The 23,802-nt window shown below is 41.7% G+C and overlaps 1 long non-coding RNA gene across 2 annotated transcripts in view; it reads left to right on the plus strand.

The window, feature by feature from the left end:
• The window catches only part of LOC124123403, a 38,569-nt gene extending 15,723 nt beyond the window's left edge, over positions 1-22,846 (plus strand). The window contains exons 2-3 of one of the 2 annotated variants that reach the window (XR_007222514.1): positions 18,793-22,163; positions 22,230-22,846. This is a non-coding gene — a long non-coding RNA (uncharacterized LOC124123403). Of the gene's footprint in view, positions 1-18,792; positions 22,164-22,229 lie in introns of those variants that run through there. The other variant, XR_006858555.2, reaches the window with a different exon arrangement.
• The last annotated feature ends 956 nt before the right edge of the window (positions 22,847-23,802 follow it).

Raw genomic sequence — 23,802 nt, forward strand, 5'->3', positions numbered from 1 at the left:
AATGTGTATGACCAGATTTATCTGGGATTCCATCCCAAGTCACCTTCGCAGGCAGATTGGGAAAAAATCGTGATACTGTTCTTAACTGGATTTTTTGAAGTTTTTATTTTTGTAATTATTATTATTATTACTTACTGTCATTTGCTGCAGACTTTGGGCCTCTGAGCCTCTTGACAACTCCATGGCCATTGGTTTACACCTGACTTTATGATACATAATACCCTTACCTATTTATTGGTTCATGATATATTTCTGTTTGATGAAACTACCATAACCTTCCCGCCTGTCATGAAACAAAAATGCACAGGTGGCTCAGTCGTCTAAGGCGCCGCAATTTGCTGTGCAGAGTTGCGTCCCTTGGGCACGCCAGAAACCTATGATTGTGGGTTCGAATCCCAGTTCACCCTGATTATGTTTCTAGGTTTGTCAGCACCATACCCGTGCTCGTGGGTTTCACCGAAGTGGTAAACGTCTGAGACCTGCATCACTTCGGGCTTTCCTCCCACATTAGCTGACACCCATGATATAACTGCAATACTGTTATAAGCGGTGTTAAACTCACTCACTCACTCATGAAACAAAATGGTAACTCTTATTGCCTGATGCTGTTGAAACCAGCCTTAAATCTCCAGTCCTGCATGTAAAACATTGCATTCTACATGTTCACAACAATAATGTAAAACAAGTCATTAATCCTCTCCATCAGTTGATCACGTTGTCAGTCACCTCTGCAAAGTGATAAGAGTAGTTGGAACCATATTAACATGAATTGGGAAATTTTAAACTCAAATTTGGTACATTTGACATTTGCTGCAGACTTGGGGAAGAATACCGGCCTTTAAGCAAGTCTAGATAAATCCTTAGACTATTTGTGTTTCCTGAAGGACCATTGAAATGTTGACGGTATGAGAACAGATGTAATTAGTTTCAAAGTATGGTGACGATCGTGATGGAGAGGATGTGTCAGACATTACTGTGCTAAACCTCACTCACTCACTCACTCACTCCTCAGATTAGGAGGCTTGCTGGACTGTGGCAGTTGCAAACAAACCTGTTGTGAAAGTAAATAATGTGCCCCATTACTTCAGAGCTAACATGGGACTGTTGAGTTTCACATGGGATAGGTAAAATACAGGCCTAGACCCAGGGGCACAAATATTCAAGGGACTCCTTTATCCAGTATTGAAGGGATCCTAGGTTTAATATTCAAGGGACCCTTTGTTTAGTATTCAAGGGACCCTACGTTTAGAATTCATTGGATCCTATGTTTAGAATTCATTGGATCCTATGTTTGTGTTCAAGGGATCCTATGTTTAGTATTGGAGGGACCCTGTTTTTAGTATTCTAGGGACCCTACATTTGGAATTCATTGGATCCTATATTTAGTATTCAAGGGATCCTATGTTTAGAATTCATTGGATCTAAAATTAAGTATTCAAGTACTATAGTTCAGTAGTCAAGGGACCTGTTTATCTAGTGATCAATGGACATGTTTATCTAGTGATCAATGGACATGTTTATCTAGTGATCAAGGGACCTGTTTAGTGATCAAGAGACCTGTTTAGTGATCAAGGGACATGTTTATCTAGTGATCAAGGGACATGTTTATCTAGTGATCAAGGGACCTGTTTATCTAGTGATCAATGGACATGTTTATCTAGTGATCAAGGGACCTGTTTAGTGATCAAGAGACCTGTTTAGTGATCAAGGGACATGTTTATCTAGTGATCAAGGGACATGTTTATCTAGTGATCAAGGGATCCTGTGTTTAATATTCAAGGGATCATATGTCTATTCAAGGAACCCTGCAATTCAGTAATTGAGGGACCCATTTGTGGTATTCGAGGTGCCCTGTATCTTAGGCTCTCAACGGACCTTACAAGGCCCCTATGCTCCCATATTCAATAGGTCCTAAGGTGAGGCATTCAGTGGGTATGTGGGCTCATAGAGCTCTGTATTCAAGGGACCATAGTGTCCTATGTTTAAGGCATTGTAATGTACTAAACAAGGGAATATTTATTTATTTTGTTGCAAACACAAGTAACGGTGAAATTGAAAACATTTCTGAGAGTTGGAATAAGTGGTATAGTTGACCTCTGCCCAATGTCTGTCTCACATACGACCCAGTGTGTCGGGAACTAGATACCTGATTGTATCATGACAGATCACACTCTTCCAAATGCCGATCAGCGAGTAATCCTCACAAAGCTTTAATCCTCGCTTGGTTAAGTTGTGTTAAGTTGTTGTGTGTGCTCTACAACATGTTGTGAGAGGAAAGTGGCATTGATGCGGCGCAGGGCCACTGGAGCACGTTGACAGAATGCTGCTATGTATAGCCATGTTTACTCATACAAAATCCACAATCCACACATTTGTTGACTGTTTGTAAAGACTGAAATGCATTCCAGGTGTTTCCATAGCGGGGCATGTGATGTCATCCTCCATGTTGTCCACTGCATGTGGGTCCACTCCACGGTCCCTGGGGGTCAGGGGTGATGGAGTGGGGTGGGGCTGAGATGGTGGTGGGGCTGAGATGGTGGGGACACTGGACTGGGGGTGGGGCTGAGATGGTAGTGGGGACACTGGACTGGGGGTTGGGCTGAGATGGTGGGGACACTGGACTGGGGGTGGGGCTGAGATGGTAGTGGGGACACTGGACTGGGGGTTGGGCTGAGATGGTAGTGGGGACACTGGACTGGGGGTTGGGCTGAGATGGTGGGGACACTGGACTGGGGGTGGGGCTGAGATGGTAGTGGGGACACTGGACTGGGGGTGGGGCTGAGATGGTAGTGGGGACACTGGACTGGGGGTGGGGCTGAGATGGTAGTGGGGACACTGGACTGGGGGTTGGGCTGAGATGGTGGGGACACTGGACTGGGGGTGGGGCTGAGATGGTAGTGGGGACACTGGACTGGGGGTTGGGCTGAGATGGTGGGGACACTGGACTGGGGGTGGGGCTGAGATGGTAGTGGGGACACTGGACTGGGGCTGGGGCTGAGATGGTGGGGACACTGGACTGGGGGTGGGGCTGAGATGGTAGTGGGGACACTGGACTGGGGGTTGGGCTGAGATGGTGGGGACACTGGACTGGGGGTGGGGCTGAGATGGTAGTGGGGACACTGGACTGGGGGTTGGGCTGAGATGGTAGTGGGGACACTGGACTGGGGGTGGGGCTGAGATGGTAGTGGGGACACTGGACTGGGGGTGGGGCTGAGATGGGGGTGGGGACACTGGACTAGGAGTGGGGCTGAGATGGTGACTGGGACAATGGACTGGGGGTGGGGCTGAGATTGTGCTGGGAGTTAGTGGCGACTGGGACACTGGACAAGGGGTGGGGACACTGGACTGGGGGTGGGGCTGAGATTGTAGTGGGGACACTGGACATGGTGTGGGGCTGAGATGGGGGTGGGGACACTGGACTAGGAGTGGGGCTGAGAGTTAGTGGCGACTGGGACACTGGACAAGGGGTGGGGACACTGGACTGGGGGTGGGGCTGAGATTGTAGTGGGGACACTGGACATGGTGTGGGGCTGAGATGGGGGTGGGGACACTGGACTAGGAGTGGGGCTGAGATGGTGCTGGGAGTTAGTGGCGACCGGGACACTGGACAAGGGGTGGGGCTGAGATGGGGGTGGGGCTGAGATTGTAGTGGGGACACTGGACAAGGGGTGGGGCTGAGATGGGGGTGGGGACACTGGACAAGGGGTGGGGCTGAGATGGGTGTGGGTGCATCTTCCCAAGGCAAGAGCGTTAAATGACTTTAAAAGTCCAGTTTCCACCCTTGCTGAACTAGGCTGGAATTCCTGGGGTCGATAGAAGCGCCACCAGTGGTTATTAGGGGTTATGTCCCTTCTTAGCCTCTCCTATGGTGGCGCTCAATCAAGATGATCTGATCTATCATCAAGATCTAAATTAAAAACATAAAAAAGTTTGGAAAATATCTGTTGACAACGAGTTGGCGGTGCACATGCTTTGCAAATCCTGCAATCAACTGAAATCTGCACGACAGTTTACAAACCGGATTTCGATTTCATTGCGTGATTGTGATTGGACTATCCATAGACTCATTAGTCCAGCCAAAATGTAACTCCATAATACCAGCCTCGTTCGGCAAGGGTGTAAACTGGACTTATATAGTCAGTTAACTCCCTTGCCTCGGGAAGATGAGGTGGTTGAGGTGGTCGGCTGGGATGGGTGTTGGTTTTTTTGTTAAGAAGATGAGTAGGCTCACATTTGAGGCTTCAGTGTTTGGTGCTGAGGTAGGGGCCACAGTATTAGCAGGTCCAAGATTCAAGAAGATTGTAGGCAAGCTGTGTCATTTAGCAGTTACATGCAAGATTAACAGACTTCACATGGCATGTGTAATCCATACACCAAAGTGGCACTGAACCATAGCATGTTGCCACGACATGGGCAAACATTAGGAAATATATTGCCTGTTAACAACAGTGTGTTACATCGGAATGGTGTCCATGTGTTACCCCTTGTGTTTTCTGTAAGCATAATGCACCTAGGAAGTACAGAATAGTGCAGCATTTCAAATAGATGTTTCCAAAATGGTAACACCAAGATTTTATTGTCAATAAGGTTGGAAAGTAAGACTAAAATCAATCTTACCTATAACCATGTTTAAACAAAGCTGACATTTACTTCAAAAGATTTAGAATCCAGAAATAATACCGACGTCATTCGGAAATAACCTGTTTGTTGTCTGAGGCCCCGACTTGTGTATGTTGAGAATGGTGGAGAACGAGCAGCAAGATGAGCTCACATATGATCGGTTTACACCAGGCCTGAATTATTCAGCAGGAGCCATTGATCACAGTTACGTTGTGAGGGGTGGCTGCAGCCACTGGGGACGGGGAGGTCCTGCATGTAGATTGTGCTGCCCCTCTTACATGAAACCTCAACATTGTACCTGCCCTACAGATACCTTTGTTCACATATTTTGGCATTAACATGCTAAACTCGGACAATATTTGGTACTCGCCTTCTCGCCCCAAGCAATCTGTCCCCATTAAAGATATCATTTGAGTGGTGCAGGATTTATTGATGTTTAAGAGAGTGTCTTCACGCTGTTCTTGAGGTGCTGGGCCTGGCATGTTCCCTGTGTTTCTGAGATGGAATCTATAGGCAGTGTCTTTCCTTATAATAGACTACACCATTTTGTTGTTTCAGATTGATTTTGAGCCTTCCTAAAATTTGACAAACGAAAAAAGCAATTTTGATTTTATGTTTATTTCAACACTCTATTTGTTATGGATAACAACTTGAAATGTGGTTACAAAAGCAAAAGAAGTTTTGTCCATATGTTTTATTCATATGTCTTTTATATGACGCTCAGAGACTTGACTCTTATGTCTGAATGCATTGCAAGAACACATTTGAAGAATCAGTACCCCGTGGGAATTCCAGGTGAGAATAGATTCCCAGTGTGTTTGATGTGCCAACTATATTAGGGATCAAACTGGGGTTGGTTGATTGCCATGGTAATTGAAGAGAAATATTGGAATGATTGGCAGTAGCCAGCCTCGGTATGTGTGGCCATGTTCCATATTGCTGCCTGTATCAGTTATGTTCTTTATGTCATTAAATTAAACAATTACTTAGGATTTCTTTTCTCTGATGAACAATCAAGAATGTATTTTTAGGAATGATGTAACAATATATTTTCTAGAAGCCTGTGAGAATAACCAAGGACGTTTACGTTACTGTGTGTTGCACCTGATGACTTAGGTAAGTGGAGTATATTGGCAGTGTAGGTGATACAACCTTCAGTAAAGAGACGTGTGTGTGGTGAGCTAATGAAGCCCAGTCTTTGTGACAAGGCCGGGTCTCTGCTCCACTTTGTTTGACATAGGGGTGTAAGCATGATGTCTGATAACCCTTAATCCCTCAGGTGCCTTTTATAGCACACCTCGCTATAACAACAAATTCTGCATACATGCAGAAAGTAAAGAATCATTCGGTCAGCAACACCATAGCCATGCTTGTAGATTTCACCGACATGGTTGAAGTCATAGTCCTACATCACTTTGGGCTTTCCCCCCACATAAGGCTGAACGGTTATGGTATAATTTAAAAATTGTTAAATTTTAACAGCATTATGTCCAACTCACTCCATCACTCACTGACTAATGTGGCGAGATATTTATTGATAATTTGCCATTGAAACTGAGTTAGATATGTTACTGAGTGTAGACGACTAGCCACCTGTCGTCAGAAAATACAGAAGGTATGAAGCAGGTAGCCCACTTTATGTATATAACACTGGTACACCACTTGTAGAACGAACACTGGTACCCCATTTCTAAATGACATTGGTGCCCCACTTGTAGTGTAAAACACTGATACCCCACTTGTAGTGTATAACACTGATACCCCACTTGTAGTGTATAACACTGATACCCCACTTGTTGTGTATAACACTGATACCCAACCTGTAGTGTATAACACTGATTCCCCATTTGTAGTATATAACACTGGTACCCCACTTGTAGTGTAGAACACTGGTACCCCACTTGTAGTATATAACACTGGTACCCCACTTGTTGTGTATAACACTGATACCCCACTTGTAGTGTATAACACTGGTACCCCACTTGTAGTGTATAACACTGGTACCCCACTTGTAGAGTAGAACACTGGTACCCCCCTTGTACTATATAACACTGGTACCCCACTTGTAATGTATAACACTGATACCCCACTTGTAGTGTATGACACTGATACCCCACTTGTAATGTATAACACTGATTCCCCACTTGTAGTGAATGACACTGACACCCCACTTTTAGTGTTTAACACTGGTACCCCGCTTGTAGTGTAGAACATTGGTACTCCCCTTGTAGTGTATAACACTGATATCCCACTTTTAGTGTATAACACTGATTCCCCACTTGTAGTGTATAACACATGAAACCCCACTTATAGTGTATAACACTGGTACCCCGCTTGTAGTGTAGAACATTGGTACTCCCCTTGTAGTGTATAACACTGATATCCCACTTTTAGTGTATAACACTGATTCCCCACTTGTAATGTATTACACTGATTCCCCACTTGCAGTGTATAACACTGATACCCCACTTGTAATGTATAACACTGATTCCCCACTTGTTGTGTATAACACTGATACCCCACATGTAATGTATAACACTGATTCCCCACTTGTAATGTATAACACTGATTCCCCACTTGTAATGTATAACACTGATTCCCCACTTGTAATGTAAAACACTGATTCCCCACTTGTAGTGTATAACACTGATTCCCCACTTGTAGTGTATAACACTGATTCCCCACTTGTAATGTATAAAACTGGTTCTCCACTTGTAATGTATAACACTGATTCCCCACTTGTAGTGTATAACACTGATTCCCCACTTGTAATGTATAACACTGATTCCCCACATGTAATGTATAACACTGATTCCCCACTTGTAATGTATAACACTGACTCCCCACTTGTAATGTTTAACACTGATACCCCACTTGTAATGTTTAACACTGATTCCCCACTTGTAATGTATAACACTGATTCCCCACTTGTAATGTATAACACTGATACCCCACTTGTAGTGTATAACACTGATTCCTCACTTGTAATGTATAACACTGATTCCCCACATGTAATGTATAACACTGATTCCCCACTTGTAATGTATAACACTGATTCCCCACATGTAATGTATAACACTGATTCCCCACTTGTAATGTATTACACTGATTCCCCACATGTAATGTATGACACTGATTCCCCACTTGTAATGTATTACACTGATTCCCCACTTGTAATGTATAACACTGATACCCCACTTGTAGTGTATGACACTGATTCCCCACTTGTAATGTATAACACTGATTCCCCACATGTAATGTGTAACACTGATTCCCCACATGTAATGTATAACACTGATTCCTCACTTGTAATGTATAACACTGATTCCCCACTTGTAATGTATAACACTGATTCCCCACATGTAATGTATAACACTGATTCCCCACTTGTAATGTATAACACTGATACCCCACTTGTAGTGTATGACACTCATTCCCCACTTGTAGTGTATAACACTGATTCCCCACTTGTAATGTATAACACTGATACCCCACTTGTAGTGTATAACACTGATACCCCACTTGTAGTGTATGACACTGATACCCCACATGTAATGTTTAACACTGATTCCCCACTTGTAGTGTATAACACAGATTTCCCACTTGTAGTGTAGAACACTGATACCCCACTTGTAATGTATAACACTGATACCCCACTTGTAATGTATAACACTGATTCCCCACTTGTAATGTATAACACTGATACCCCACTTGTAATGTATGACACTGATTCCCCACTTGTAATGTATTACACTGATTCCCCACTTGTAATGTATAACACTGATACCCCACTTGTAGTGTATGACACTGATTCCCCACTTGTAATGTATAACACTGATTCCCCACATGTAATGTATAACACTGATTCCCCACATGTAATGTATAACACTGATACCCCACTTGTAATGTATAACACTGATTCCCCACTTGTAATGTATAACACTGATTCACCACATGTAATGTATAACACTGATACCCCACTTGTAATGTATAACACTGATTCCCCACATGTAATGTATAACACTGATTCCCCACATGTAATGTATAACACTGATACCCCACTTGTAGTGTATAACACTGATTCCCCACTTGTAATGTATAACACTGATACCCCACTTGTAATGTATAACACTGATTCCCCACATGTAATGTATAACACTGATACCCCACTTGTAGTGTATAACACTGATTTCCCACTTGTAATGTATTACACTGATTCCCCACTTGTAGTGTATAACACTGATACCCCACTTGTAGTGTATGACACTGATACCCCACACGTAATGTTTAACACTGATTCCCCACTTGTAGTGTATAACACAGATTCCCCACTTGTAGTGTAGAACACTGATTCCCCACTTGTAATGTATAACACAGATTCCCCACTTGTAGTGTAGAACACAGATTCCCCACTTGTAGTGTATGACACTGATTCCCCACATGTAATGTATAACACAGATTCCCCACTTGTAGTGTAGAACACAGATTCCCCACTTGTATTGTATTACACTGATTCCCCACTTGTAGTGTATAACACTGATACCCCACTTGTAGTGTATGACACTGATACCCCACATATAATGTTTAACACTGATACCCCACTTGTAGTGTATAACACAGATTCCCCACTTTTAGTGTACAACACTGATTCCCCACTTGTAGTGTATAACACAGATACCTGTAATTAATGACAGGTGTAAACAAACGTCTCAGTACCAGCAGTGCAGGGGCAAAGAGTGCATCTTTTCATGTGGCCTTCACCTTCCATCCCTAGCACCGCAACTCGGCTGGCGGAATCTGTGGGAGAAGGCAAAAAGTTGGATCAATAAAGATGCCACAATGTTGTTGTTGTCATCGGTAGAGCTGCAGAGACATTGTGCATGACCAGGTACTTACAGTGGAAGAATGTATAGATTACCTGCATTGATTCCACCGAACATTTAGCCTACATGCACCTTGCTCTCTGCAGGATCAGCCTCTCTGCTAGATTTTAAGGCAATAATTATTAGTTTAAATCATAATTTCTAGATTATGGAAATAATAAGAACAAGTTGTCCCTAGACTGGAGTCCACATATCTAGACTTGCCTATTAGGAGGATAGAATTACAACACATGCATGGATTTTTCTTGCTGTACAGCATTAGAGCAAGGCTAAATTCCGGCTATTGGGGATGTCAGAATTGGACATCAACATACACGACTACAGAGGACGACATTCCAATCGGCATGTCAGCATCATGTTGATATCTGAGAACATTTAACTCTTCAGTTGTGGATACTGACAAACTATTTATTTCCTATATTGTGTCTTATTCAACAGACAGATATATTGCCAGGTGGTTGTAGAAAGCATAGGTGCGCATTCCTTAGCAAGCAAGTGGTCTATATAAGTAGCGCCAGGTGGCAGCACACATATTACCTTACACAACTGATCCTACATGTGTCTAATAATAACAACAGTGTGACGGTCTGTCAGGGAACATGCACTGGTCTGTTACAGGCAGTGTTGTGTGTACATACATGTATATCTGTCAGATGTCCATGCTCCTGTTTCTGCACTGATTGTGGGAAAACATGTAATTGGTCTTAAGACGGGAACAATGCTAGGAGCTAGTGGTTGTCCTTGGACTGAAATATCTTCAGGTTTTTATTGACATGCTCACATGCAGGTCTGCCAGGAATTTAGAAGTTCCCGTTTCTAGATAATTACTGTTTTTGCAGGCTTCTTCTTTTTATGAAAGCCAAAGTGTTTGTGGCACATAACACCGCAATAGAGCAGGCCATAACTGCAGTATATTGGAGCATTAGATGCAGGAGAGCTTTGTCAAGAGTCTTGATGTCATAGTTGGGTATGATGGGGTGATATGGGCTGTATTGCCTAGCGTCATCAGTGTGCTTTTCTTGCAGTGTGTGGACATAGGGCTGCAAGGAAATCACAGCTAAGTAGTCGGTGCTGCATGGTGGTGGTGGTGGTGGTGGTGGCGGTGTCGGAAGTCCATTACACAACGCAGTAGCGCGGGAGCTGGGCTAACACTTGCACTACTTATGATAAGCAGCAGATCTATTCATACCTGCTGTTGAAGGTGTATGGAGCCACCACTATCACATTCACTTCTCTCAGTGGAATATATATTTTAAATGTCAGTCTTGTAAACGTCACTATATGGCTGAAATAATGGCGATGCTACGCTAAATTTCAACTCACTTTCTTGTAAATGTAGGTGTATCACATGTATATACATTGTCAGATACAGTAGTGTCTGAATACATAGGTGTGTCATACAGTAGTGTCTGAATACATAGGTGTGTCATACAGTAGTGTCTGAATACATAAGTATGTCATGCAGTCGTGTCTGAATACATAAGTGTGTCATACAGTGGTGTCTGAATACATAAGTGTGTCATACAGTCGTGTCTATTTATGTGTATGCATCTTTATCAGATGCAGTATTATGTATACACTTGTGGAATATAGTAGTATCTGAAACAACAGTGTCTGTATCAATTACTGCACATCAACCTTGTGTTGATAGTTCTCAGCTCCATCCAAGGCCAGTGCATGAGCTGGGCTGTAGTTTGTCGTTTCACAGATCTGATGCGACTCCTGTTGAATTCAGCATTTAAATTCCATTTCGAAGCCAAAATGTTCTAATCGTCCACAAATACCTTTGTTGCCTTTGTATTGGAGGCTATTTGTTAACAATGTTGCCTGTGTATAGGAGGCAATTTGTCAACACTGTTGTCTGTGTATGGGAGGCTAACTGTCAACACTGTTGTGTGTGTATTGGAGGCTAATTGTCAACACTGTTGCCTGTGTATGGGAGGCAATATGTCAACACTGTTGTGTGTGTATGGGAGGCTATCTGTCAACACTGTTGTGTGTGTATGGGAGGCTATCTGTCAACACTGTTGTGTGTGTATGGGAGGCTATCTGTCAACACTGTTGCCTGTGTATGGGAGGCTATCTGTCAACACTGTTGTGTGTGTATGGGAGGCTAACTGTCAACACTGTTGTGTGTGTATGGGAGGCTATCTGTCAACACTGTTGTGTGTGTATGGGAGGCTATCTTTCAACACTGTTGCCTGTGTATGGGAGGCTATCTGTCAACACTGTTGCCTGTGTATAGGAGGCTAACTGTCAACACTGTTGTGTGTGTATGGGAGTCTATCTGTCAACACTGTTGTGTGTGTATGGGAGGCTATCTGTCAACACTGTTGTGTGTGTATGGGAGGCTATCTGTCAACACTGTTGCCTGTGTATGGGAGGCTATCTGTCAACACTGTTGTGTGTGTATTGTAGGCTATCTATCAACACTGTTGCCTGTGTATGGGAGGCTATCTGTCAACACTGTTGTGTGTGTATGGGAGGCTATCTGTCAACACTGTTGTGTGTGTATTGGAGGCTAACTGTCAACACTGTTGTGTGTGTATTGGAGGCTAACTGTCAACACTGTTGTGTGTGTATGGGATGCTATATGTCAACACTGTTGTGTGTGTATGGGATGCTATATGTCAACACTGTTATGTGTGTATTGGAGGCTATATGTCAACACTGTTATGTGTGTATTGGAGGCTATATGTCAACACTGTTGTGTGTGTATGGGATGCTATATGTCAACACTGTTGTGTGTGTATGGGATGCTATATGTCAACACTGTTGTGTGTGTATGGGATGCTATATGTCAACACTGTTGTGTGTGTATGGGATGCTATATGTCAACACTGTTGTGTGTGTATGGGATGCTATATGTCAACACTGTTGTGTGTGTATGGGATGGTATATGTCAACACTGTTGTGTGTGTATGGGATGCTATATGTCAACACTGTTGTGTGTGTATGGGATGCTATATGTCAACACTGTTATGTGTGTATTGGAGGCTATATGTCAACACTGTTGTGTGTGTATGGGATGCTATATGTCAACACTGTTGTGTGTGTATGGGATGCTATATGTCAACACTGTTATGTGTGTATTGGAGGCTATATGTCAACACTGTTGTGTGTGTATGGGATGCTATATGTCAACACTGTTGTGTGTGTATGGGATGCTATATGTCAACACTGTTGTGTGTGTATGGGATGCTATATGTCAACACTGTTGTGTGTGTATGGGATGCTATATGTCAACACTGTTGTGTGTGTATGGGATGCTATATGTCAACACTGTTGTGTGTGTATTGGAGGCTATATGTCAACACTGTTGTGTGTGTATGGGATGCTATATGTCAACACTGTTGTGTGTGTATGGGATGCTATATGTCAACACTGTTGTGTGTGTATGGGATGCTATATGTCAACACTGTTATGTGTGTATTGGAGGCTATATGTCAACACTGTTGTGTGTGTATGGGATGCTATATGTCAACACTGTTGTGTGTGTATGGGATGCTATATGTCAACACTGTTGTGTGTGTATGGGATGCTATATGTCAACACTGTTATGTGTGTATTGGAGGCTATATGTCAACACTGTTGTGTGTGTATGGGATGCTATATGTCAACACTGTTGTGTGTGTATGGGATGCTATATGTCAACACTGTTGTGTGTGTATGGGATGCTATCTGTCAACACTGTTATGTGTGTATGGGAGGCTATATGTCAACACTGTTGCCTCCTTATTTTCTTCATGCATAATGAACAATGTAATTGGTCTTAACAGAATAGGTTCAACAGTGCAAAGAATATGGTGTTGAATAAGTAATACCCTGTAGCTGAGAGTAGATACTTTGTACTCTCAAAGATAGCTCCTTCAATCAATAATACAGGGCTAGGTAATACAGGCAGGTTATCTTCTAGCTGTGCTAGTGATAATTCCTATCTTCAGGTGCCAGCTCAGTGCATGATCACCTCAACAAGGTTGGCGTTAACATGTGTTCCCAGGGAATGTTGAGAAATCCTATTTTCCAAGTCAGTGTCACTATTCCATCTTTCACAGTACTGTTGTTGTATGTTATATCCCCTGCCATGAAGTGGGGGAATGTAGAAACAGAGTCTGTCTGTCTGTCTGTCTGTCTGTCTGTCTGTCTGCCTGCTTCTCAATGGGGAGAACTTTTCTCAAAAACTATTTAAGTTAAAAAGATCAAAAGTTACACACTGATGTTCCTGGTCACGATCTTAAAATGAGTTCGAAAATTGGTGCCGTAAAAAATATTTTTTACAGAGTTATGGCCCGTGCTCTGTGCTTTTCAACTTAGTGCATAGTGTCTGCAAGTTTTTCTCAGAAACTAAAGTTACATAAGTTTGCATGCTTATCTAAGTGATACTTGTGCAATGACCATGGTCAACTATTGCCTTTTCATATTATTAAATCTTTTTTAGTTGTTGTGTTTCCATGGAAACAATTTGGACTGAGTCTCAAACAAGTAATGTTTGTTTTCTGCCCAAACTCCACAGTTAATGAGTATTTCTGCATGAAGCCATTATCTTTCTTTGCTATAAGTTGCTATTATTGTTGTTTGGATATGCAAACACGTATACAGTAATAACTTAAACTAATGTATCCAAAAAAGGAGGTAATAAATTTTTATGATTGTTATGGTGACATAACTTCCACACTTCAACATTGGTGCAGGATAGTGGTAGATAATTTAGATGGTGAAGTGAAATTATGAGTCAGTTTTCCAGAATGGAAGCACTGTCTATCTTTCTGACTCGGTATCCTGTCACGTTTTTTGTGTCATGCATTCCTTTCTCAATAACACATATCAACCGTTGTGGGCAGATCCAAAGTGTGTGTATATGAGCGTGTAGTCACCTGTCTCCCACCTCAGCCTTATAATGAGGGCGTGTGTTTACACGGAGCTATTTTGGCAGCAGGGGGTATGCCTGAGTACCTGTGACAAACAGATCAGTGCAGCGCCACCTTTGTCTCCATCGGCAGTCTCTGCATGTCCTGGGATGACGTGTTCAGGTGACAGAGCAAACAGGGGCATTACATTGTAGAACTGGCCTAAATGCCATAGTAGACTCCGTTCCTGTAGTAAGCTCTGTTCTCAGGCTGTAGTGACATTAACCTGTGCGCTCACAGGCACATCAATAGATTATCTCTATATGGAGCAGAGCATGCTGGGTAGGGGTCAGAGGTTAGAGTGGGGTCACAGGAGGTGGGTGAATTAGAGCAATTTTCTGAGTGATCAGCAAGGCTGATATCAGTTGTAAACACTGCAGGTTGGAGTGCTGATTACTGCCCAACGACAAGACAGGCCTCTCTAACTACTCCATGATAGTGGGGAATACGAGACATATCTCCCCCCTCGTGTTCTATACGGTATATTGAACTGGGACTACAAGGCAGGCCACTCTAACTTCTCCATGATAGTGGGGAATACAGACACATATCTCCCCGCTCGTGTTCTATACGGTATATTGAACTGGGACTACAAGGCAGGCCACTCTAACTTCTCCATGATAGTGGGGAATACAGACACATATCTCCCCCCTCGTGTTCTATACGGTATATTGAACTGGGACTACAAGGCAGGCCACTCTAACTTCTCCATGATAGTGGGGAATACAGACACATATCTCCCCGCTCGTGTTCTATACGGTATATTGAACTGGGACTACAAGGCAGGCCACTCTAAGTTCTCCATGTTAGTAGGGAATACAGACACATATCTCCTCCTTGTGTACTCTACGGTATATTGAACTGGGACTACAAGGCAGGCCACTAAGTTCTCCATGATAGTAAATACAGACACATATCTCCCCAGACGCATAATTTTTTGGTTGCAGTTAATCTAATTTTTAATTATATAATTTTGAGAATCATTTACAAATAATTGGACACTAACATGTCTATCATATATTCATAGTTGTTCATGTGATACACTTAATTATAGATAATAGCACACAAACAGAATATAACAATAAAACTATTCAGTTTTATGAATTGAAAACCGCCATAACCTCTTTAATACTTATTGTCACCTGGTTAAATTCCTATTAAGCATTTAAGGTAGTTTCAACTTACAATTTGTCTTATCATATAATTCCTTCAAGTTATACCCGATCAGGCCAGCTAATTTCAATGGCTGGTTATTCATGGGTGATTGATTGGAGTATAAATGTCACACACAGCGGTCGCGTACCGCGCACCTTCCAGGTGGGCTCCCCGGTTGTTGTAGGCAGCAATACTGTGTCCTCATACATACTGATAACGCAATACTGCTATTGGTGATAGTAGATAGCATTGTGAGTCAGGAGTCAAACATCAATGATCCTATAGGGAAGTCTCCTATAGCTTCAACTTTTGTTTGATTAGGTAAATGTTTCCTCTCTCGGAAATTGTCTGGAAAATGTCTTGCCTTGTCAGCTATCTGTTGGATTAATAACCATGGCCAAGTATTGTCTTGTGATTGTATGTTTCAGAATGCATGCCTTTCAAAAGTATGATCATATGGTAGTTATTGACTTTTGTAAAAAAAAATATTTACAGTAAACTACGGTTATAACGAACACGCTTATAACGAACTGTCGGATATAACGAACTTACTTTTTGGTCCCAACTACTTGCTGTAGTCATGCTGTATATGTACTTATAACGAACTACGGTTATAACGAACTAAAATTAGTAGTCCCTTTGAGTTCGTTATAACCGTAGTTTACTGTAGTTTAAGTTGAGATGAATTAAGATGGAGAAGTGTGTTTCATATACTGCTCAAAATAAGTTAAAAAATGCCAGATTTTTCATGTTATTGTAGTTAAGTTCGTTTCAAGGCATCAATAGCGGTAATCTGACCGTGGTTGCTGTAAATAACGGTGAGTTGTGCGATCTGCCGATCACTTCGCATACGATTTTGCCGAAATTATTGTAAACATTGTTATAATTATTGAATGAAATTTTGAATATAATTAAAAAAATATAATGGAAACATTAGTCCAGATAATCAATGAACATTTTTTTATTACCAGATATTATAATAATAGGATTAAATTGCATACTTCAGTTCGGATTTGTTGACTGGTATTTCTGGTGTTACGTGATCGTGGTGATCAACTGATAATGTTTCCTGAGATGGGGGAAAACATCACGTCATTGGAAAACTTGTGTTTATTGAAAATGTTAGTTAATTTTGGGAGCCATGCTTTACCGTGCGCTATAACCGAGTTAGCACTATATTGAAGGGTGCAAAAACGAGGGAACACTGTACTAGGTTGTCACATTGATTTATATTTGAAAACAGATGAAAGGTTTGGAAATAGTTATCATACAGTATATTTATGCTGCTAGATGCCCTCTGTTATCACAGTGTGTCTATGCTGATACATGCCCTCTGTTATCACACAGTGTGTCTATACTGATACATGTCCTCTGTTATCACACACTGTGTCTATGCTGATACATGTCCTCTGTTATCACACACTGTGTCTATGCTGATACATGTCCTCTGTTATCACACACTGTGTCTATACTGATACATGTCCTCTGTTATCACACAGTGTGTCTATACTGATACATGTCCTCTGTTATCACACACTGTGTCTATGCTGATGCATGCCCTCTGTTATCACACACTGTGTCTATACTGATACATGTCCTCTGTTATCACACAGTGTCTATGCTGATACATGTCCTCTGTTATCACACACTGTGTCTATGTTGATACATGTCCTCTGTTATCACACACTGTGTCTATACTGATACATGTCCGCTGTTATCACACGCTGTGTCTATGCTGATACATGGCCTCTGTTATCACACACTGTGTCTATACTGATACATGGCCTCTGTTATCACACAGTGTGTCAATGCTGATACATGGCCTCTGTTATCATACAGTGTGTCTATGCTGATACATGTCCTCTGTTATCACACACTGTGTCTATACTGATACATGTCCTCTGTTACCATACAGTGGGTCTATGCTGATACATGTCCTCTGTTATCATACAGTGTGTCTATACTGATACATGTCCTCTGTTATCACACACTGTGTCTATGCTGATGCATGCCCTCTGTTATCACACAGTGTGTCTATACTGATACATGTCCTCTGTTATCACACAGTGTCTATGCTGATACATGTCCTCTGTTATCACACACTGTGTCTATGCTGATACATGTCCTCTGTTATCACACACTGTGTCTATGATGATACATGTCCTCTGTTATCACACACTGTGTCTATGCTGATACATGTCCTCTGTTACCACACAGTGTGTCTATACTGATACATGTCCTCTGTTACCACACAGTGTGTCTATGCTGATACATGGCCTCTGTTATCATACAGTATGTCTATGCTGATATATATTCACTGTGACATGTTTATACGGTAACTTTGTCAAACTCTACTTATATTTCCTTTTTCAAAACATGATATCACGGCTTACTTCTTTGAAAAGAAATCACGGAAACCATCAGGAAGCATTACAGAGAATCATAAAGTGAGTTTTGGCTAACCCAGCCAGCCAATCCATGGAGGCTGAGCTGCTGTTTTCAGGAATAGTGGACACAGCTCATGTTGCTAATCCCTGGCTTGTAATCTACGACATTATTTTGTGGAAATAAATCTTTTGTGAAAAAATGTGTTCGGACTAATCGGGGAAAGAGTTTTAGAGTGCTGCTGACTTCCTTATGGAGAGTTTCCTAGTCTTAGTGTTGAATAATGTCAGGTCACAGGTGGGCTGTACTCTGCAGGGAGTTAAACAAGGGGCAACATATGCCGAGACAATTTGTCTGATGCATGGGCCAGTGGGTAGGCCAGGAGTTCAAGTCTGTCCCCTGCCATGTCTATAATCAGGGCGGTCGGGTAGCCAAGCGGGTAAAGTGTTCGCTTGTCACGCCGAAGACCCGGGTTCAGTTCCCCACATGGGTACAATGTGTGAAGCTCATTTCTTGTATCATCCGCCATGATATTGCTGTAATATTACTAAAAGCGGCATTAAACAATTCACTCACTCACTAACTCTTAATAATCATGCCTGTGCCAGGTAAATCACATGATCGGGCAAGTCACAGAGCCTGATATTCTGATCCAGTTTGGACATCTCTTATGACCAACAAAAGGGTCCTTGGGCCTTGTCTAACCAGGATCCCCTAGGGGGCTCATCGTCTTTATATTGTTGCAATATTGCTAAAAACTGAACCAAACAGAGAATTAAGTGATGCATTAAATATTTAAAGTTCATAATTCTTTATAACAAGTTTTTCTAATTTCATTGCAGGTTGTGTGGAGGAGCCAGACAGAATTACACAGATCCAAGTGGAGCCAGGTTAGGTAGAGCTCTCAGGTTAAACATCCTTCTGACTTCGAGCCATATGGAACTCCCAGGTCTTATGACTTGGAGCCAGAGTAGGTGGAGCCGTCACCCTCATGCTAAACATCCTTATAACTTGGAGCCATGTAGAGCTCTTGGTTTATACATCCTTCTGACTCTTGGAGCCAGGTTACATTGAGTTCCTCTCTGCAGATGCTTTTGATTTGGGTCTGATAAGCTGCCACGTTAAGTGCTCTGTCCACATGGAGCTTCTTGGAGACAGGTTGGGATTGCTTGAGATGGCGTTTTAACCCGTGGAAATAGTAGGAGTAAAGTCAACAACATAGTCAGCAATACAGTTGTTATCACATGGCAATAGTAGGAGTAGAGTTAACAATATAGGAGGTGTTATCACATGGCAATAGTGGGAGTAGAGTTAACAATATAGGAGGTGTTATCACATGGCAATAGTGGGAGTAGAGTTAACAATATAGGAGGTTTTATCACATGGCGATGGTATGTTCAGCTAAAGGCAATGGTATTTCTCAATACTGTTTTCACAAAGTCACACCAGGTACATTGTTTCTAGTGTCCTTGACCTCTGTACGAAGGAATCTGACACCTCAGGAAGATGCACTTGACTCCAGCCACCGGCCACGGAGTTGGTGGTCACACTGCAGATATATGTATGTCCTAGTGGTTAGAGATACTTCCAGATCAGATCCATCCCCTTTACATAGTTTTGAGTTGGTTTTGTTCCCATGGCTTAATTGTATACATGTTGTATTATGATATATGGCCCAACCATTAAGTATTCGGATGGTCAGGGTGGTTGGTGGGACAGCCTGGGAGGTTTCTTTGAAATTATTTTTTCGGTCACCGCTTTGAAACATACCATTCCCTCAATATTTCATTGAGAACATCAACCATGTCAAGTGTACAAGTTTCCTCTTTAAGTTAAACATAAACACAATTTTTTCCATTTATTTTCTGGGACAAATCATTTTTTTCAAAAAACATTCCAGGGTTCCCCCCAGAATACTAAATGATCGGTCCCTTATTTGAATGATGCTGTGCCAAAAGGTGTAAATAGCCAGATAACAAGCATGAGTTGTAATGTACTTTTATCATGACGGGTTCTGAAAGTGCATAATGAATACATGTGTTAATCAATGTGTGAATGAGGATAACCAAATAAACTATGTCTCACAAGAATAACTTCTGTTGTGTGTCCAGTTCAAGGTTTTTGCAGAGAATGAGCTTACCTGAATTAGCATTGTCATTCACTCCTTCAGACCCTATATTTGTTTATTCTGAGCTTACAAATATTTGGACCTTATAGATGAAATGCACAAAACTTGTTTGAGCCAACAGGGGTAGACTCCATTGGCCATATCCAACTAGTCCGCAGGTCATTTCGGGCAAGGGGTTATGTAAAAAAAATAGATTTTGGGATAGTGAGTGAGTGAGTAGTTTTACATCACTTTTAGCAATATTCCAGCAATATCACGCCGGGGACCCCACTCATGGGCTTCACACATTGTACCCATGTTGGGAATCGAACCCGGGTCTTTGGCGTGTCGAGCAAACGCCTTAACCTCTAGGCTTCCCCGACTGCCCCAGATTTTGGGACAAAAAGCTACTAGTCTCAAACTGGTGTCTGTGTCTATCCCTGGCCAAGTTGAATAGGAAAACCCTCCATAACCTAGAGTTCACTCCTAATTTTTATAACCTTGTAAAGGGTAGCACAGAACGACTTGAGGCCTGACACTACTCATGCACAAATCCATGGTGAATTTACAGGTATGACAACACATGTCTACAAAGTGGGACTGAGACATAATTTATGTGGTGTGCGTGAGAGCGCCCCAACTGTCACCTCAAATAACTAAGTTAAATATCACCGACAGCCCAGCCGCTGATAAGCAGAACAGACCAGCTGATAAAATGCTTACATTGTTAATACTTGTAGCAATGTTGTCAGTGGAAAGTTTTGTATCAGGTTACTCATACACATATATATTTCTTTTGTTAACAGCGTTGCAAAGGTTGTTAAGTGTCTTGTTTGGGCTTTAGTACTGTGACAATGAGATCTGAATGTGTTGTTTATAACTCTCCTATCTGTACCATGGCCCCAGACAACAAGTGCGCAGGCATGTCGGTGTTCACAGCGGTTGGTGACGGTTGGTTACTGCAATATTTGCTGTATCGATTTTAGGATCGGATTGATCATTTGTATTTCACTACAGAACCAACAAAGCTGACTTATACCAAATACTGATGTGAAAAGTGATATAATTCGTTGCGGCTGTAGGATTGCCAAATGGCTGTTTGCTGATGTTTTAGTGCTATTCATACAGGTGTATTTCACTCTATAATCTTCACCTTGAGGAGGACAGGACTCTTGAGGTTTGACTTGACTCGCGAACACGGACAATACAACCATTTCACACTCTTATACATGTTTATACATGTTCCAACTCATTCACTTTTAGATTGTCCCCTGAACATGTATATAAAGCAGTATGACCCAGTCTCGTTATCTGATGGCATTCTTATTCTGAACAAGGTTTACCTAGATACCACAGTGGTTGTGACAGAGTTAACTCCCCTGAATGAAAGGGTCAGGGTCAGGGTCAGGGTCAGCTCTGCTTGGGATTAGAATGACTGCCCCAATTCTTTTAGTATCATGATTATGTGAAAGCCTTTAAGCTGAAAATCAGAGACATTCTCTTACAGACATGTTTTTGCAAAAAAATACATCAACAGAAACAATGGTAAACAACATGAAAGTCATAAGTTATGATAGTTGCTGTAGGTAAAAATGGTCTGAAAGATCGAATAAATGGACATGATTTTTGTTTGTGTCACACTTTTTAGTAATGTCATTATTTTGCATAAATAAAAATATACATTTTATTGTTTTATGATTCTTAGAAACTTTCTTTGAATCAATGTTTTATATAACAACCTTAGTTTTGAAAATGTAGCATCACAATATGACATTGCTGGCTGCTTGCAGAAAGACACTTAAAATCTACACTCACTCACTCACTCATTTGTTTAATACTACTTTGGTGCCCATTTGTTTGTTACCTTAATTAAATTTCCAAAGATTTTATCTAAAGTGTTGCAAATCTTCCAGTAGAGACCAAACTGACTGGAACTTGGAACTTAATAAAACTGAACGAAAATGTAATAGTGGTGAATATTTTTGTTTTGTTCACAAGAGACCAGCTACAAATTCTGAGGATTAGTGAAAAAAAGTTTATGCAAGACCTTGTGATGAGAAAAAAATGAATTTCTAAGGCTGATTGTGATGACACCGAAGTCACTAGGTTAGCCCCATGGTTGCTGGTTGTGATGACACCGAAGTGACAATGGCCACTAGCTCTGGTCACCAGCTTAGCCCCATGGTTGCTAGTTGTGATGACACCGCAGTGACCAATGGCCACTAGCTCTGGTCACCAGCTTAGCCCCATGGTTGCTAGTTGTGATGACACCGCAGTGACCAATGGCCACTAGCTCTGGTCACCAGCTTAGCCCCATGGTTGCTAGTTGTGATGACACCGCAGTGACCAATGGCCACTAGCTCTGGTCACCAGCTTAGCCCCAGGTTCTGTGATCACTTCTCTCACACCAGGTTCTATTCCCAACATGTAAAGTGAATACAATGCATGTCCTATGTCATTGTAGCTGAAAGCTGCAGCCGTGCACACCCACCCACATGCCACTATATCAGCTCAGTAATGTCCAACACAAACGACCTTGCCCATCTCCCAACATGCTCAAGTTCTGAGATTTCTGAGTTTTGTTTCCTGAGAAGGTTGATTCGCTTCTTACACTCAGTGCTTGGAGCAAAGAATAAGGCCAGTGTCCTTTTGAAAAGTAAAGTGCTGAAGCACGTATTCGACATAATAAGCGCCCAGGGCGCTCTCAAAATTTGAAATAGGGGGCTCTTATTAGAATAACATTTTGGAAAAAAAAATAGAGTTGAAAGATTGTAAATTTCGTGGTTTATGCTGACAGACTGAAATGATACAAAATAAAAGTCTGTGTGTGTTATACATTACAGATATATTTATCCAGAATTTAATTGCCCATAATTAAGGGTGCATATAACACACGAATGCGTATTATACACGAATAAATAAGTCTTGTGTACATTGATCAATCAGAAGGGGTGCTAATTGGGATTGTTCACTAGTCAATATATCAGCAAATATCGCCATGGGCGCTTATTAGAACGGGGCGCTTATTACGTCAAATACGGTATTTGTGTTCACTTTTGATTGGTTTGATCTAGTTTCACTGAACACCAATTTATCATCCAAAACTGGCTCCCACAGGAGATATGCAGGAGATATCACTGCAATGAAATTACATCACAATGCTTTGCAGACCACTATGACATCACTGGTTACCATGACATCACAATCAAATGACATCATTAATGGCTCTGCTGGTGAAGCTGTTAGCAGTACTTTTTACACTGCAGACACTGCTAATTACTGTCTACAAATTGAAAAAGTTGGAAGAATGATGTTGGATGATAAATAAAATCTCACCCTCATGTCTTTTGATATCAAATATATCAACACTCGTTGATAAAAGTGGCAAAAATCCTCGGCAAGCCTCAGAGTTTTTCCACTTTTATCAACTCATGTTGATATATTTGATATCAAAAGATACTCGGGTGAGATTCTCTATATGTAATCTCATCACAGGTTTTGGTAAAAAATTTATTCACTCGATGTCGACATTGCAGGCTTTAAAGAGCACTCCTCCCCCATGCACAGCACGCACAGCAAGCAAGCTATTGTTGATATTTCACAGCCTTGTGTTGACCTAAACATACTTTGTAATCATAAAATAAATAAAAATGTTGTCTGAAGACAAGCAACTTCTCTTTTTTTATCATGCAAGTAAAACAATAAAAAAAATGGGCAGTATGAATTGCCTGTGCAACATTTTGAA

Source organism: Haliotis rufescens, unplaced genomic scaffold (genome assembly GCF_023055435.1).
Source record: "Haliotis rufescens isolate VD_foot unplaced genomic scaffold, xgHalRufe1.0.p SCAF_20, whole genome shotgun sequence".
NCBI classification, from domain to species: domain Eukaryota; kingdom Metazoa; phylum Mollusca; class Gastropoda; order Lepetellida; family Haliotidae; genus Haliotis; species Haliotis rufescens.